A 15226-nucleotide genomic window follows, 5' to 3' on the forward strand; every position below is an offset into this window, starting at 1 on the left:
ATTCAGGGGGACACCAAGGCAGTGGTGCCTGGGCACCGAGGCCAAGCACACTCAGCCTCTGCAGGGCTCAGGTAACGCCAACATTTATTTGTACACAATCTTGGGCAGCTGTGAAGTGGGAAAATGCAGCTAAGAGATGGCTGAGAGGACAGATAAAGGAGCTCTGCAGCCAGGGGACACTTGGAGAGCTCAGCACAATTGGAAATTGTGGGGAAATTGGAAATTGGGGGGAATTGGAAATTGTGGGGAATTGGAAATTCAGGGGGCTGGAACTCACCCCCAGGGGATGGAGGCACTTGGAGCACAAGAAGTCCCAAAGCTGGGACAGAAACAGGCACTTCATCTAAAACTGGAGCCATTCTATTTGCTTGTAAAGCTTTTGGAGGTGAGTTCAAGGTGAGCTCCAGGTACCAGGGTGCCCCATCAAGCCAGGCAGCAGCACAGGAGGAGGCTGAGCCTGCAGAGGAGCCGCCAGACTCCCAGGGGATGTTTAACATTTCACAGCTGCACTCACTTCACCACGAGGGATAAATGTTTGCTCCAGAGCTCAGGGAGAAATCAACAGCTCAGGACCAAAATCCAGGTGTCCCTGAGTGCTCTGTCAGCTCCAGGGTCAGAGAAATCCCAACCCCGACTGCTGCTCCCTGCTGACCAACCAGCAATCAACGAGCTGCTCACAATCAACCCCGGGGCTTTGGGCAGGGACCCCTCTGCTTTCCTGGGGTTGCAATTCTCACCACTGCTGGGTCATTAATTCTATTTTAATTTGAATTAAATTCTTTATTTCACATCAAACGTTGGAATTCTTTTTTGTTTCAGGCACTGGCTGATAGATAAATCCGTTTAAATTCTGGAAGTAAACCATTTTAAAATAGATTTCTGCATATTTTTAAAAAAACCTCAAAAGCTGAACTCCTCTCTAAAAAAATACAAGCCTCATTGGGGTTTTCTGAAAGTTTTATCCCCTTTTCTTAAAATGAAAATAACTGCTAGCTTAAGTCCCAAACAGGTTTTATTCTCTTGAATTGAAACTTCCCACCTGAGATTGAATAGATATTCACACATTCCCTTCATGGATTATAGAATAAATGAGTTTTTAAATGAATCCAGGCTTGTCCATCTGTCCTGCAGGGGAAAATTTGGGATTTTAAGAGCACTTCAGCTTTTTGACTCTTTCCTTGTGGCACAAAGCAGATGTTTTTCAGCTGTTCAGCCTGGACACCCCCTTGCAAACAAACAAACAAACAAACAAATAACACCAATTTTGGGATATGTCTGTCACTCAGCCTGGCAGAACCCTGCACAGGGAATTGTGAATTTAACTCTGAACCTTTCCCAGGCTGGGGTGCCCAGTAGGGCAGGACACAAACAGAGCTCAGATAAACTCCTGCTCTACAACACACAAATAAAATTCTTTTGGCCTCGGAAGTCTCTTCCCTGCTCCTGGAGGCTCAGCCAAGGAGCTGTGCTGCCCAGAACCTGTTAACCAGGAATCAGCTCCTTTCAGGTGACCTGGAGACATTCTGATGCCCTGGGAGAGGGTGGCAGCAATCCTGGGCAAGGCTTGGCACAGGCTGCTGCTGGTGGCATTTCTGCTGATCAGTAAACACAGTGGCATCGTGGCACAGAGATGATTTGCAATTAAAAACTTATTAACAAAGTGCAACGATAACAAGAGCAATAAAATGCCAAGATGTGGAATTGCTTAATTATGTGAAATAGCTGCAGCAAGCCCAGGCTGCACGGAACATTTCCCCCTCTCTGATGAACAATCAGTTCTCTCCCAATTCTAATTAGCCCCAATAACGTCCGTGCCTCTCAGGTATTAGAGCAGGAAATGCAGAGCAGTGCAGAGCTCCAGCCAGAGCAGCAATGGCCAGGCTGTCCCAGGCTGTCCCAGGCTGTCCCAGGATATCCCAGGATGTCCCAGGCTGTCCCAGGCTGTCCCAGGATATCCCAGGCTGTCCCAGGCTGTCCCAGGCTGTCCCAGACTATCCCAGGCTGTCCCAGGATATCCCAGGCTGTCCCAGGATATCCCAGGATATCCCAGGCTGTCCCAGACTATCCCAGGCTGTCCCAGGCTGTCCCAGACTATCCCAGGCTGTCCCAGGATATCCCAGGATATCCCAGGCTGTCCCAGGATGTCCCAGGCTGTCCCAGGATATCCCAGGATGTCCCAGGCTCTCCCAGGCTGTCCCAGGATATCCCAGGATATCCCAGGCTGTCTCAGGCTGTCCCAGGCTGTCTCAGGATATCCAGGCTGTCCCAGGCTCTCCCAAACTGTCCCAGGATGTCCCAGGATATCCCAGGATGTCCCAGGCTGTCCCAGGATATCCCAGGATACCCCAGGCTGTCTCAGGATATCCAGGCTCTCCCAAACTGTCCCAGGCTGTCCCAGGATATCCAGGCTGTCCCAGGCTGTCCCAGGCTCTCCCAGGCTGTCCCAAACTGTCCCAAACTGTCCCAGGATATCCCAGGCTGTCCAGCAGGAGCAGGAGCAGTTCTCTTCTGGCCAGATCACAGGTGCCTCTTGCCCAATCTGTTCCTTCCAAGCAGATTAAGTCTGAGCTTATCCAGACCTGTTTCAAAGCCCATTTGATCTTGAAATAGGACTGAAGAATCCAACAAGAAGAGGCTTGCAGGAGATTTTCTTGTTTCATCGACACTGGAAAGGCAAGAATTGGAAACTCAAGAACAGACCCCCTTCAGCACCTTCCTCTTGCCAAGATTACACAGCACTGAAGCACTCGAAAATGAGATGACAACTGCTCTGATCTGCCAAGCCTGAACTGCTCCCAGCCCCAGCAACCCAGGAGCAAACAGGAACCACTGGGGAGAAAGTTCTGGGAGTTTGGGCACTGCAGATGCAGATCCCTCGTCGTCCCTCGGTGTCACATCCCCTCCTTGCTGTGGGACACGAGCTCTGCCTCACCCATTCTGGGAATGTCCCTGGATTTGGGGTTTGCTGCAGCACCTCAGCCCCTCTGCTGCCTTCCCTGCGGCCCTGGGGCTCTGCAGGGCAGGGAATGGGCAGGGAATGGGCAGGGAATGGGCAGGGGATGGGCAGGGAATGGGCAGGGAATGGGCAGGGAATGGTCAGGGGAATGGCCAGGGATATATCCAGGGGAATGGGCAGGGAATGGGCAGGGAATGGGCAGGGACATGGCCAGGGAATGGGCAGGGAATGGGCAGGGAATGGGCAGGGGAATGGGCAGGGGATGGGCAGGGACACAGCCAGGGGAATGGGCAGGGAATGGTCAGGGGAGTGACCAGGGGAATGGGCAGGGAATGGGCAGGGAATGGGCAGGGAATGGGCAGGGGAATGCCCAGGGAATGGGCAGGGGAATGGGCAGAGAATGGGCAGGGAATGGGCAGGGAATGGTCAGGGACACAGCCAGGGGAATGGGCAGGGAATGGTCAGGGGAGTGACCAGGGGAATGGGCGGGGAATGGGCAGGGGAATGGGCAGGGAATGGGCAGGGAATGGGCAGGGCATGGGCAGGGAATGGGCAGGGAATGGGCAGGGGAATGGGCAGGGAATGGGCAGGGAATGGGCAGGGAATGGGCAGGGGATGGGCAGGGAATGGGCAGGGAATGGGCAGGGAATGGGCAGGGAATGGGCAGGGGAATGGGCAGGGAATGGGCAGGGACACAGCCAGGGGAATGGGCAGGGGATGGGCAGGGAATGGGCAGGGAATGGGCAGGGAATGGTCAGGGAATGGCAGGGAATGGGCAGGGACACAGCCAGGGGATGGGCAGGGGATGGGCAGGGGATGGGCAGGGAATGGGCAGGGAATGGGCAGGGAATGGGCAGGGGATGGGCAGGGAATGGGCAGGGAATGGGCAGGGAATGGGCAGGGGAATGGGCAGGGAATGGGCAGGGGAATGGGCAGGGAATGGGCAGGGACACAGCCAGGGGAATGGTCAGGGGAATGGCAGGGATATCTCCAGGGGAATGGGCAGGGGCTGAGACAGGGGAATGACCAGGGGAATGGCCAGGGAATGGCCAGGGCTTCCTCCAAAGCCCTTTTTTGAGAGTCCCTAAATTGTCCTCATGCCTTTAATTGTTCAATGTTTCCATTGTACATGTGATACCAAAGCAAACCAGTAACAAGGCTGAAAATCAATGGCAGCAGAGCCATGGAAGCCCCGAGGTCAGGGCCAGGGCAGAAGTCACATTTAAAATCACATTTCAGAAGGCCATGATGCTGCTGGGAGAGCACCCCAGTCTCACCAGTCACACCCTGCCAGGCTCAGAAGTTACTGATGTTCCCTTGAAAAGCTTCTCAAAGGTCCCATTTTGAGGATACAGGACAGGGACACAGGACAGGGACACAGGACACAGGACAGGGACACAGGACAGGGACACAGGACAGGACACAGGACAGGGACACAGGACACAGGACAGGGACACAGGACAGGGACACAGGACACAGGACAGGGACACAGGACAGGACACAGGACAGGGACACAGGACACAGGACAGGACACAGGACAGGGACACAGGACACAGGACACAGGACACAGGACAGGACACAGGACAGGGACACAGGACAGGACACAGGACACAGGACAGGGACACAGGACAGGGACACAGGACACAGGAGCAGGGACACAGGACAGGGACACAGGACACAGGACAGGACACAGGACAGGGACACAGGACAGGGACACAGGACAGGGACACAGGACAGGACACAGGACACAGGACAGGGACACAGGACAGGGACACAGGACAGGGACACAGGACACAGGACACAGGACAGGGACACAGGACAGGGACACAGGACACAGGACACAGGACAGGGACACAGGACAGGGACACAGGACACAGGACACAGGACACAGGACAGGGACACAGGACACAGGACAGAGGACAGGGACACAGGACAGGGACACAGGACACAGGACAGGGACACAGGACAGGGACACAGCGTGTGGCACTGCTGGGGGGTTTTCCCACACAGCTCCTCTCAGGATTTTTCCTTCCCCAGCTGCACAAACCAGTTGGTTCACAGGGAAGCACACTGAAATCACAACTGACAGGGAAACTCCCAGCACAGCTCCCTCACCTGCCCGTGATCTCACACATCCCCTTGGCAGCCAGACAGGGACCTTTCAACACGTCCTTCATGCACTTATTTACTTTAATTAGGGACTACGTAGCCGAATGTGAGAGCAGGAATTGGAGTGTAATCCCCAAATGAGGAGAAGGCAGTTCCTCTGACACCCAGGGGCTCTGCCCTCTCACACCACTGGGTCTATCCCATCCCAAATTCCATCCCAAATCCCAAATCCCATCCCAAATTCCATCCCAAATCCCATCCCATCCCAAATTTTCCCTGTCTGTACCCCAAGTTTTCCCTGGCTGTGCCTCCCTGGCTCCCAGGCCCTGGGGAACCAGGGCTCTGCAGGACCCAGGAACACTCCAAGCTGGGTTTGTGCAGTTCCAGGTGAGTTTGTGCAGTTCCAAGCTGGGTTTTGCAGTTCCAAGCTGGGTTTGTGCAGTTCCAGGCTGGGTTTTGCAGTTCCAGGCTGGGTTTTGCAGTTCCAAGCTGGGTTTTGCAGTTCCACAGCCCCTGGTGTGGGTGCTGCCCTGTGCTGCAGCACAGGCACCTGCTGGTTCATTTTAGCAATGGTTCATATTAGTTGGTTCATATTTAGCAATAAAATCTAATCACTGAAACTTTGACATGACCTTAACCAGTCTGTGGAAGTCTCTGTCCCCACAGATCCAGGATCCCTGGGAGTGTGAGTGGCTTTGTCCCCTCCAGAGGAGAACATCAAAGCCAGGCAGTGCCAGCCCTGACCCAGCCTGCAGGGTGGCTTTGGGCTCCCTGTGGGATCTCAGCCCCGTCCCTGCTGCTCTCTCACTCTCTCACAGCTGCAGTTTGCACTCTGAATTGCCAGGCTGAGCTGGGGATCAGCAGAGCTTTGCTGTGCAGAGAGCTCTGCAGCTCCAGCCTCATGCCCAGAGAAGCAGGGCGAGGGAAGCCCTGCCTGCCCCGGGCCAAGCCACACTCCAAACAAACAGAAAATGTTGTGACAGCCTCTGCAGCTGGGCTGTGCTGCTCTGAGCCACCCCTGGGCCAGGACTCCTCATTAATTCACATTTACACACCTCATTTACAGCATCCTCGCAGTGCACCCTGCAGGAAGCGGGTTTTGTTTGCCCTGGTTGTGCCCCTGGGGCCCCAGACCTCAGCCTCCTGCCCAAATTAATTCCTTGCTGCAATAACCGAGGGTGCCCCATGGGAACAGCAGCTACACAAAGATGATCTGGTTATTACAGCTTGATTTCTGTATTACAGTGTTTGCAGAGCTGAGTACACAGCTCCAGCAGAATGGAGGTGCACAGAGCCCCAGACTGCAGGATAAAGGCTCACAAAGGGCCCTTTGTGTTGGTTTGGCATCCTGCTCATCCCAGACCTGTGTTCTGTCTAAAGCACCTCCTGTCCTGGTGCAGCACACACATCTGCCTTTGCCCCATGCCTGGATGTGCTCACAGCAGATCTGCACAGGAACTTTTGCTCTGCAGCCCCCAGAGCAGTGGCTGAGCCCTGTGCTCCCCAAGGACCCTGCCTGGGCTGGGGACCTGTCTGCACCACCCTGAACCCCTGGGCAGGAGCTGAGGGTAAACCAGAATTCCTCCACATTCCCTTCGGGGGACCTGAGCTCTTCTCATAAAACCCCAGAAAAACTGTCCAGGGAACATTTTGGGGTTTCAGAGCAGCACAGGGGGATCCTGAGGGCTGTGTCAGCTCAGCAGGGAGGTTTTGGGGTGCTCTGGGAGCCTGAGGGCTGTGTCAGCTCAGCAGGGAGGTTTTGGGGTGCTCTGGGAGCCTGAGGGCACTGCAGCACCAGGGCACCTTGGGGTGCAGCACCAGGGCACCCTGGGGTGCTGCTCCTGCTGCTCACCCAGAGCCCCAAGGAGCTGTGAGCAGTGACCTCGCCCAGCTGGGACTCAGGAGCATTTCTGTTCTTGCCACCCCCTTCTCAGCACTGAAAGGAGCACCAAGATCAATCCTACCTGAGTGTCTGAAATAGGACCAAGACCAGAAAGTGGCACTAAGATCAATCCTGCCTGTCAGATCACAGCTGACACACCCATCTGTCCTCCCCCAGGGATCCCACAGAGTCCTGAGCCATGAGCTCAGGATCCTTCTGGAACTGTCCCAGCTCCTCCTGGGGAGATCTCACCTGGCCAGGTCCCTCCTGGCAAGCCCACATCAATCCCCTGTTGTGTCTCCATCTCTTTTGGAGAGGGCTGGCAGCCAAATCCAGCCAGGACACAAACCCAGGACACAAACCCAGGACACTCCTGGGCCATGGAAGGCTGGAATCTTCCCCAGGGCCAGCCCCAGGCAGGGATGGGGACCCAGTGTCACCCCAGGCAGGGTTTGGGGACTCAGTGCCAGCCCCAGCAGGGATGGGGACTCAGTGCCAGGCCCAGGCAGGGATGGGGACTCAGTGCCAGCCCCAGGCAGTGATGGGGACTCAGTGCCAGCCCCAGGCAGGGTTTGGGGACTCAGTGCCAGCCCCAGGCAGGGTTTGGGGACTCAGTGCCAGGCCCAGGCAGGGATGGGGACTCAGTGCCAGCCCCAGGCAGTGATGGGGACTCAGTGCCAGCCCCAGGCAGGGTTTGGGGACTCAGTGCCAGCCCCAGCAGGGATGAGGACTCAGTGCCAGCCCCAGGCAGGGATGGGGACTCAGTGCCAGCCCCAGGCAGGGTTTGGGGACTCAGTGCCAGCCCCAGGCAGGTTTGGGGACTCAGTGCCAGCCCCACCAGGGTTTGGGGACTCAGTGCCAGCCCCACCAGGGTTTGGGGACTCAGTGCCAGCCCCACCAGGGTTTGGGGACTCAGTGCCAGCCCCACCAGGGTTTGGGGACTCAGTGCCAGCCCCAGGCAGGGTTTGGGGACTCAGTGCCAACCCCAGGCAGGTTTGGGGACTCAGTGCCAGCCCAGGCAGGGTTTGGGACTCAGTGCCAGCCCCAGGCAGGTTTGGGGACTCAGTGCCACCCCAGGCAGGGATGGGGACTCAGTGCCAGCCCCAGCAGGGTTTAGGGACTCAGTGCCAGCCCCAGGCAGGGATGGGGACTCAGTGCCAGCCCCAGGCAGGGATGGGGACTCAGTGCCAGCCCCAGGCAGGGATGGGGACTCAGTGCCACCCCAGGCAGGGTTTGGGGACTCAGTGCCAGCCCCAGGCAGGGATGGGGACTCAGTGCCAGCCCCAGGCAGGGTTTGGGGACTCAGTGCCAGCCCCAGGCAGGGATGGGGACTCAGTGCCACCCCAGGCAGGGATGGGGACTCAGTGCCAGCCCCAGGCAGGGTTTGGGGACTCAGTGCCAGCCCCAGGCAGGGTTTGGGGACTCAGTGCCAGCCCCAGGCAGGGTTTGGGGACTCAGTGCCAGCCCCAGGCAGGGTTTGGGGACTCAGTGCCAGCCCCAGGCAGGTGCTGCAGCTCGGTTCAGGGAAAGGTGACCCCTGCTCTGGCACAGCCCTGCTGCAGATGGATTCCCAAATTCCTGCTGGGGGGAAGGCTGGGATCAAGCTCCAGCACTGCAGTTTGCACCTTGCATTGCAGAGCCCTTAAAGCTCCTGGAGGGACTGACAGGCAAAGGGCATCGAGTGCAGACACTCCTGGGGGAGCTGGGGGGCAGGGGGGGTTTGTGCTCAGTGCTCAGTGCTGTTTCAAGGTAAATCTCAGCCCTGAAATGAAATCCCAGCCTCTCCTGTGCAATCCCTCTGCTCAGGGGGGTGTTGTGCTCCAGGTTTTCTGTGTCACTCCGTGCTGAGGAAATCTTGTTGAGTTCCCTGAAAACCCAAAGTCCCCAAATTCATTACTGGCATCCACTCCTCTCCTCTGAGCACTAAGCACAAAATTCACTTCTCCAGGCCCCACCTGGATTGAGTTAATAAAAGTAAAACTTTGAGGAGATATCTTTTAAAATCAAAGGAGTTGTTGAAGATAATACTTAATTTTTATTGCAGGTGGTGTCCTCTATTTGTCACACTGGGAAGTATTTTCACCTGATACTTTGGAAATGAAGTCTTGACCTTTAATAACTCCATTTAGCCTAAATGAATAAATAGAGCTGGGAGCGAATTGAGTCTTCCCCAGTGCTAAGCAGGGTATATCCTCTATATCTTGCTGTCATTAATAGCTGATGAATTCAGCTAATAATGTCAGAGGACGTTGTCAAGGTTGATGGACCCAAAGCCTGGCCTTGTTCCAGTTTCCATGGCAGAGGGTTTTTAGGGAAAGCATTGCCCAGGGGTCTCCAAGGAGCACATCTGGGTGGATGGGCACTGGGACAGGGGTGAAACAGGATTTATTTATTCCTTTTCTTTTAAAGCTCCAGTTGTGATTCAGCCCAAGGGTCAGCTCTGGTCTCTGCCAGGACTCAGGGTCAGCTCAGCCCTCACGACTCCCCACAGCAGAGTCCCCCCAGACTCTGTCATCTCTCCTTCTCTGCTCTCCCTCTGCTTCATTCCTGTCCCCAGCTCCTCTCTGAGCCCTTTGCCTTTCCCTGCCTGCCACGAGCCCTTCTCCTGCTCTGGGTGCTCAGTGCAGCCCTTGGGGTTGTTTGCAGAACATTGAATGCAGAAAATTAATGCAATTAATGCAATTAATGCAATTAATGCAATTAATGCCATTAATGCCAGAGCTGGTGGCAGGCACTGAGGAAATCACGGACCAAGGGTAAGAAACACAAAACACAAACTCCCCCCAGAGCCTGAGCTGAGGCAGGGCTGGGAAGGGCTGCCCTGAGCCCTGTGCTGGGGTGAGGGAGGAATTCCAGCCCAGGGACATTGGCTCACCTGGGATCAGCCCCTGCTGTCTGAATTTCTGTTTGTCACAGGGACCTGGCTTCAACCAGGGCAGTAAAACCAGTGGGAGCTGAGCACTCCCCTCAGGGGCTGCTCCAGCTTTTCTCATTGTCAAATCAATTGGAACATGGGCTTTAAAAAAAAAATCACATCAATCTTTATTGTACAGAAAAAATACATTCATTTTGCCCAATTTTTAATCTAAAGCCCCTTTACATGTCAGGGAAATAAGAATTGTGGCTATAAATCACTCAGCATTGGTGTGGAGAAACAAAGAGATACTGGACAAGCTTTTTATGTTTTTCATATTGTTCTGTGCAAGATAAGGACTTGCTTTATTTGGGATATCTGTACCTTGATCTCCCCAAGGAAATAAAAAGGCTTGGTGGAGTCAGGAGGGGAAATGTGTTTGTAGGGTGAGTGCAGATGGGAATTGGAAAAAAAAGCACAAAGGAAAATGAGAGACAGCACAAAACCTGGGGAGGGGAAGGGAAATGTTGAAGTATTTGGATCCATTTCAGATTTGCAGATATCTGTGATTTTTTTTGACACTCCCAGGCTGGTTTGGGCTGGAAGGGACCCCAGGGCCCATCCAGGGACCTGCCCCTGCCCAGGCTGCCCCAAGCCCTGTCCAGGCTGGCCTTGGGCACTGCCAGGGACGGCCAAGTGCTGCTGTCACCCGGAGTGGGGTCCCCAGGAACAAACCCACACAAACCTGGGAATTTTGTGATTCTCTCTCATTTTGCCTACAAGAGGGCTCTTGTGGAGCTTTGTGGCCCCAGCTAAGCTGTGAATGCATTATAAAGTGACCTTTTATAAATGAATAATCATTAAATAAAATGCTTTGAACTGTTAAACACCATTCCACAAGGTGCACTCTAATTATTTAAGTGGCAGGGGCCAAACTCTCAAGGCAGATCAAGGCAGATCCATTATTTAGTGGGGAATTACTTTGTGTGACACCAGCACAGCTGAGATGCAAACCTGGCCCCTGCTTTTCCAGCTCTAATGAAGTTCAATTGTGCAGAGCACTTGAAAGCTTTTTTTCCTGCAGTCTGTAGTGTGTACAACCAGGAACACTGGTCATTTAAAAATAAAAAGCTAAACACCAAACCTGAGCGTATGTAGATGCTTAGGCCACCGGGAATAAAATTCTCCAATTAAAATGCTAATGAATGCAGAATATCCCCTCCCTTAATTAATTGGTTAAATAAACAGTGAGACTAGGTGAAATACTGCCATGATTATTTAACACAGAGAAAAATCAAGAAGGTTGACTGAATAACAATTCCTCAATTAACACACAATGAAGAACATTTGAGTTTTAATTAATCCTTATTGGCGCTGCAGTAACTTCCACGGAGAATCTATTGTGACTCATTTCATGGGCAGGCCTTTCAAGTTTAGGTAATTTTAACATTTGGTGGCCAATATAAATCTCCTTATTAAAGCTGATACAAATAGAGGGATTAAACTCAGACCCCCAGGGCACTTGGGGAGTTATTTCCTCACTCAGAGCATTGCTGTTGTTACAGAACACAGCTCCACTTCCTGCCCTGCTGATGAGAATGCTTTGTGTTGTTGTTATTATTGTTATTATTTGAAATCCTTTCCTGTGAGTGGTCAGGAATAGATAAACTGGATCCCTGGCAGTGCCCAAGGTGTCCCTGCCATGGCAGGGGTGGCACTGGATGATCTTTGAGGTCCCTTCCAACCCAAACCAGTCTGGGACTCTGTGCAATGAATAATTGTAATTTCTGGGGTTTGTTGGATGAACATAGATAATCTAATTTAAAAAAAAAATCACTTAAGCACCATGCCAATACTTACAGGTAGGACTGGGTACCAGACATTGTAAAATCCCATTCAGATAAGATCCAATAACTAAATGCTGGTTTTATGAGCAGCACCTGCAGCAGTTTTGCTGTTGTGCTGCTTTCCAATCCTCACACCAATTTCTGAGTTGTGGGTGAGGAAGCTGCCAAACAGCTCCTTGTCCTGCAGTGATACCACAGAACCTTTTAAAACTTTAATTCTGATCTTTCATCACCTTAATTTCTCTTTCTTGCTCAACAAAAGTCTTTATGTTTGGAACTGTGGCTATCACACAGAATTCTTTTTGTATTCTAGGCTGGATAAAGGCAGGGGAGCATCACTGTGTGCTGATGTGTGCAGCTGATCCCACCCAGAGCCAGATGGGGCTGGACAGGGTGGGACATCTCCCTCCCCATCATCATCTCCCTCGCCATCATCTCCCTCGCCATCACCTCCCTCCCCATCACCTCCCTCCCCACCTCCAGCAGCAGCAGGGTGAGGCTGCTCCCTCCTGACCAGCCTGGATTCCTGTCTGTGCCTGAGCTTGGCTTTACCGTGTGCTCACCCAGGGCCAAGACACGCTGGGAGCTGTTCAATAACTCCTGAAACCCAACTCCATTCCAGTTTCACAAACAAGAGCAGGATGGGCAGCAGAAGAGCAGAGAAAAGTCTTCAGAAAAATTCCAACTGGAGTGCTTGGCAGAGAGCCCATTTCAAAATGAAAAATCTCTCATTTCTGGCTGTGCAGCCCAGTTCCCCCAGCCCAAACCCTCTGCTGGGTTTGCCTGGGCTCTGCTGCCCTGGGCCTGGCCTGGCTGGAGCCAGGGGCACTCAGAGCCCACCCTGTGCTGCTCAGCTGGCCTGTTCCATGGGATCAGGGAATGCTTTACTTGGAAAAGACCCTAAAAAATCATCTGTTTCCATCCCAGTGCAATGGCACCAGTGGGTTCCAGTGCAGTGGCACCAGTGGGTTCCAGTGCAATGGCAACAGGGGGATTCCAGTGCAATGGCACCAGCGGGTTCCAGTGCAATGGCACCAGTACATTCCAGTTCAGAGGCACCAGTGGGTTCCAGTGCAATGGCACCAGTACATTCCAGTGCAATGGCACCAGTACATTCCAGTTCAGAGGCACCAGTAGGTTCCAGTGCAATGGCACCAGTACATTCCAGTTCAGTGGCACCAGTACATTCCAGTTCAGAGGCACCAGGGGGATTCCAGTGCAATGGCACCAGTACATTCCAGTTCAGAGGCACCAGTGGGTTCCAGTGCAGTGGCACCAGTACATTCCAGTTGTTGCACCAGTGGGTTCCAGTGCAGTGGCACCAGTACATTCCAGTTGTTGCACCAGTGGGTTCCAGTTCAGAGGCACCAGTGGGTTCCAGTGCAGTGGCACCAGTACATTCCAGTGCAGTGGCACCAGTACGTTCCAGTGCAGTGGCACCAGTACATTCCAGTTCAGTGGCACCAGTACATTCCAGTTGTTGCACCAGTGGGTTCCAGTTCAGAGGCACCAGGTGGATTCCAGTTCACTTGTTCCAAGCTAAGCCTGGTGTTTGCACAGCTGCAGCTCTTTGCTAAACACCAGCACTTTCTGAGGGGCTCAGCATTTTCACCTCACCCTTTTTAAATTTTTTTTTTTTTCAGGAAACCTAATGCCTAAATGGGAAAGATGAAATTATATCCGTAGTGGGGAATGGAAATGCATTAATCCAGTGGCTCCTTCCAAAAAAGGGGCTTTTGTACAAGAAATGCCAGAGCAGAGTTCTGTTATTCGGGCATGTTTACATTAGAGATGAAAAAGCCTGTCTCATAATCAAATGGGAACCAGAGCATGGCTCTCTCCAAGGCTTGTCTAGACAGCCCAGCAGCAGCCAAACCACAGCGGGGCCGGGGCAGTCGGGGCTGTCCCAGCCCTGCCAGGCTGTGCCTGGGGCTCAGGGACCCCAGGATCCCCCAGTGCCACCCCAGACCCAGCAATCCCAGCCTGGCCATCCCTGCTGTCCGCTCTCCTGGAGCTCTGGCCTTCCCTGGGGAGCCTGCCCAGCACCTCTGGGGGAAGAACCTTTCCCAAAATCCACCCCAGAGCTCCCTGGCCCAGCTGTGGGGCAGCTCCTGTGACAGGAGCTCCCACATGGCTGAGCTCACACACTGCCCTGTGCTGCCAGCAGCACCTCCAAACCTTCTCCAGAAACCTTCAGCTGTCATCACACCTCATGAAGGGCCCTGCAGAGCTGAAAGGAGAGGGTTTGCCAGCAGCAAAACACTTGGTGTCCATCCTTGGCTGGGTTTGGTACAGAGCAGGCACAAGGAAAGGCGCTGGCCTCTCTGGGAGCTGAAGGGGAAGGAAGGGGGGCTGGAGCAGCTGCCCCATGCCCAGAGCACCCCAAAACCCACACTGGGGTCCCTGATCCCAGCCTGGATGAGGGGGAGCTGGGATGGCCCAGGCAGGAGCTGGAGCAGGGGATGGAGCAGGGGATGGAGCAGGGGATGAGCAGGGATGGAGCAGAGGGTGAGCAGGGATGGAGCAGCCAGAACCCTCCCAGATGTGATCCTCAGCATCCTCCATCAGCCAGAACCTCCCCAGGTGTGATCCTCAGCATCCTCCATCAGCCAGAACCCTCCCAGATGTGATCCTCAGCATCCTCCATCAGCCAGAACCCTCCCAGGTGTGATCCTCAGCATCCTCCATCAGCCAGAACCCTCCCAGGTGTGATCCTCAGCATCCTCCATCAGCCAGAACCCTCCCAGGTGTGATCCTCAGCATCCTCCATCAGCCAGAACCCTCCCAGGTGTGATCCTCAGCATCCTCCATCAGCCAGAACCCTCCCAGGTGTGATCCTCAGCATCCTCCATCGCCTCCCTCTGCTCTGCCAGGCTGGGACTGAAGGAACCCCACCTGCTGGGGGTTCTTGGGCTCCCCAGCAGCCCAGAGCTGCCTAAAGCCAGGCCTGGAGCAGTGCAGGTCCTTCCCCTGAGCCATGGAAAATGCCTTGGCTGGGTAGGAGCTCCTGGAAGCCGGGAGGAGTGACCCAGAGCCCCCAAGGAGGCGCACAGAGCTGTGAGCAGCTGGAGCTGGTGCCAGGCTGTGCCTCAGCCCAGGGCTCTTTTCAAATCCCTGCCAGCTCTGGCTGATGTTTGGGGTCCTGGGGCAGTGTGGGTGTGCAGAGTGCTCTGCAGGAACAGCCTGAAGAGAAGGTGAAGGAGCCTGGAGATGGGGCTGTGAGGGCACATTCCATTCCCTGTGTCCCCAGCCACGTGCGCCAGAGGGAGGGATGCTCCAAAGTCCCAGAAATGTTAAAAGAAGCTGTGCCCAGGCCTGGCCAGCAGGGTCACAGGGTCAGCAGGGTCACAGGGGTCAGCAGGGGCTTCTCTCCATCTGCCCTGTCCTGCTGGCCCAGAGCAGCCCGTGGGGAGGATCCTGTGCCATGAAGGGTGTCCTTCCTGCAGCTGCTCCAGAGCCGCCTCCTGCCAGTCCTGCCTGGAAATGATGCAGCTCCTTGCGTGACCAGAAACTGCAAAGAAACCATGTAAGGGCAGGCAGGCACCCTGAGTGCACAAAGCTGCTCCAGATTTCAGAGT

Source organism: Catharus ustulatus, chromosome 15, assembly GCF_009819885.2.
Source record: "Catharus ustulatus isolate bCatUst1 chromosome 15, bCatUst1.pri.v2, whole genome shotgun sequence".
In the NCBI taxonomy this organism is placed as follows: Eukaryota; Metazoa; Chordata; class Aves; order Passeriformes; family Turdidae; genus Catharus; species Catharus ustulatus.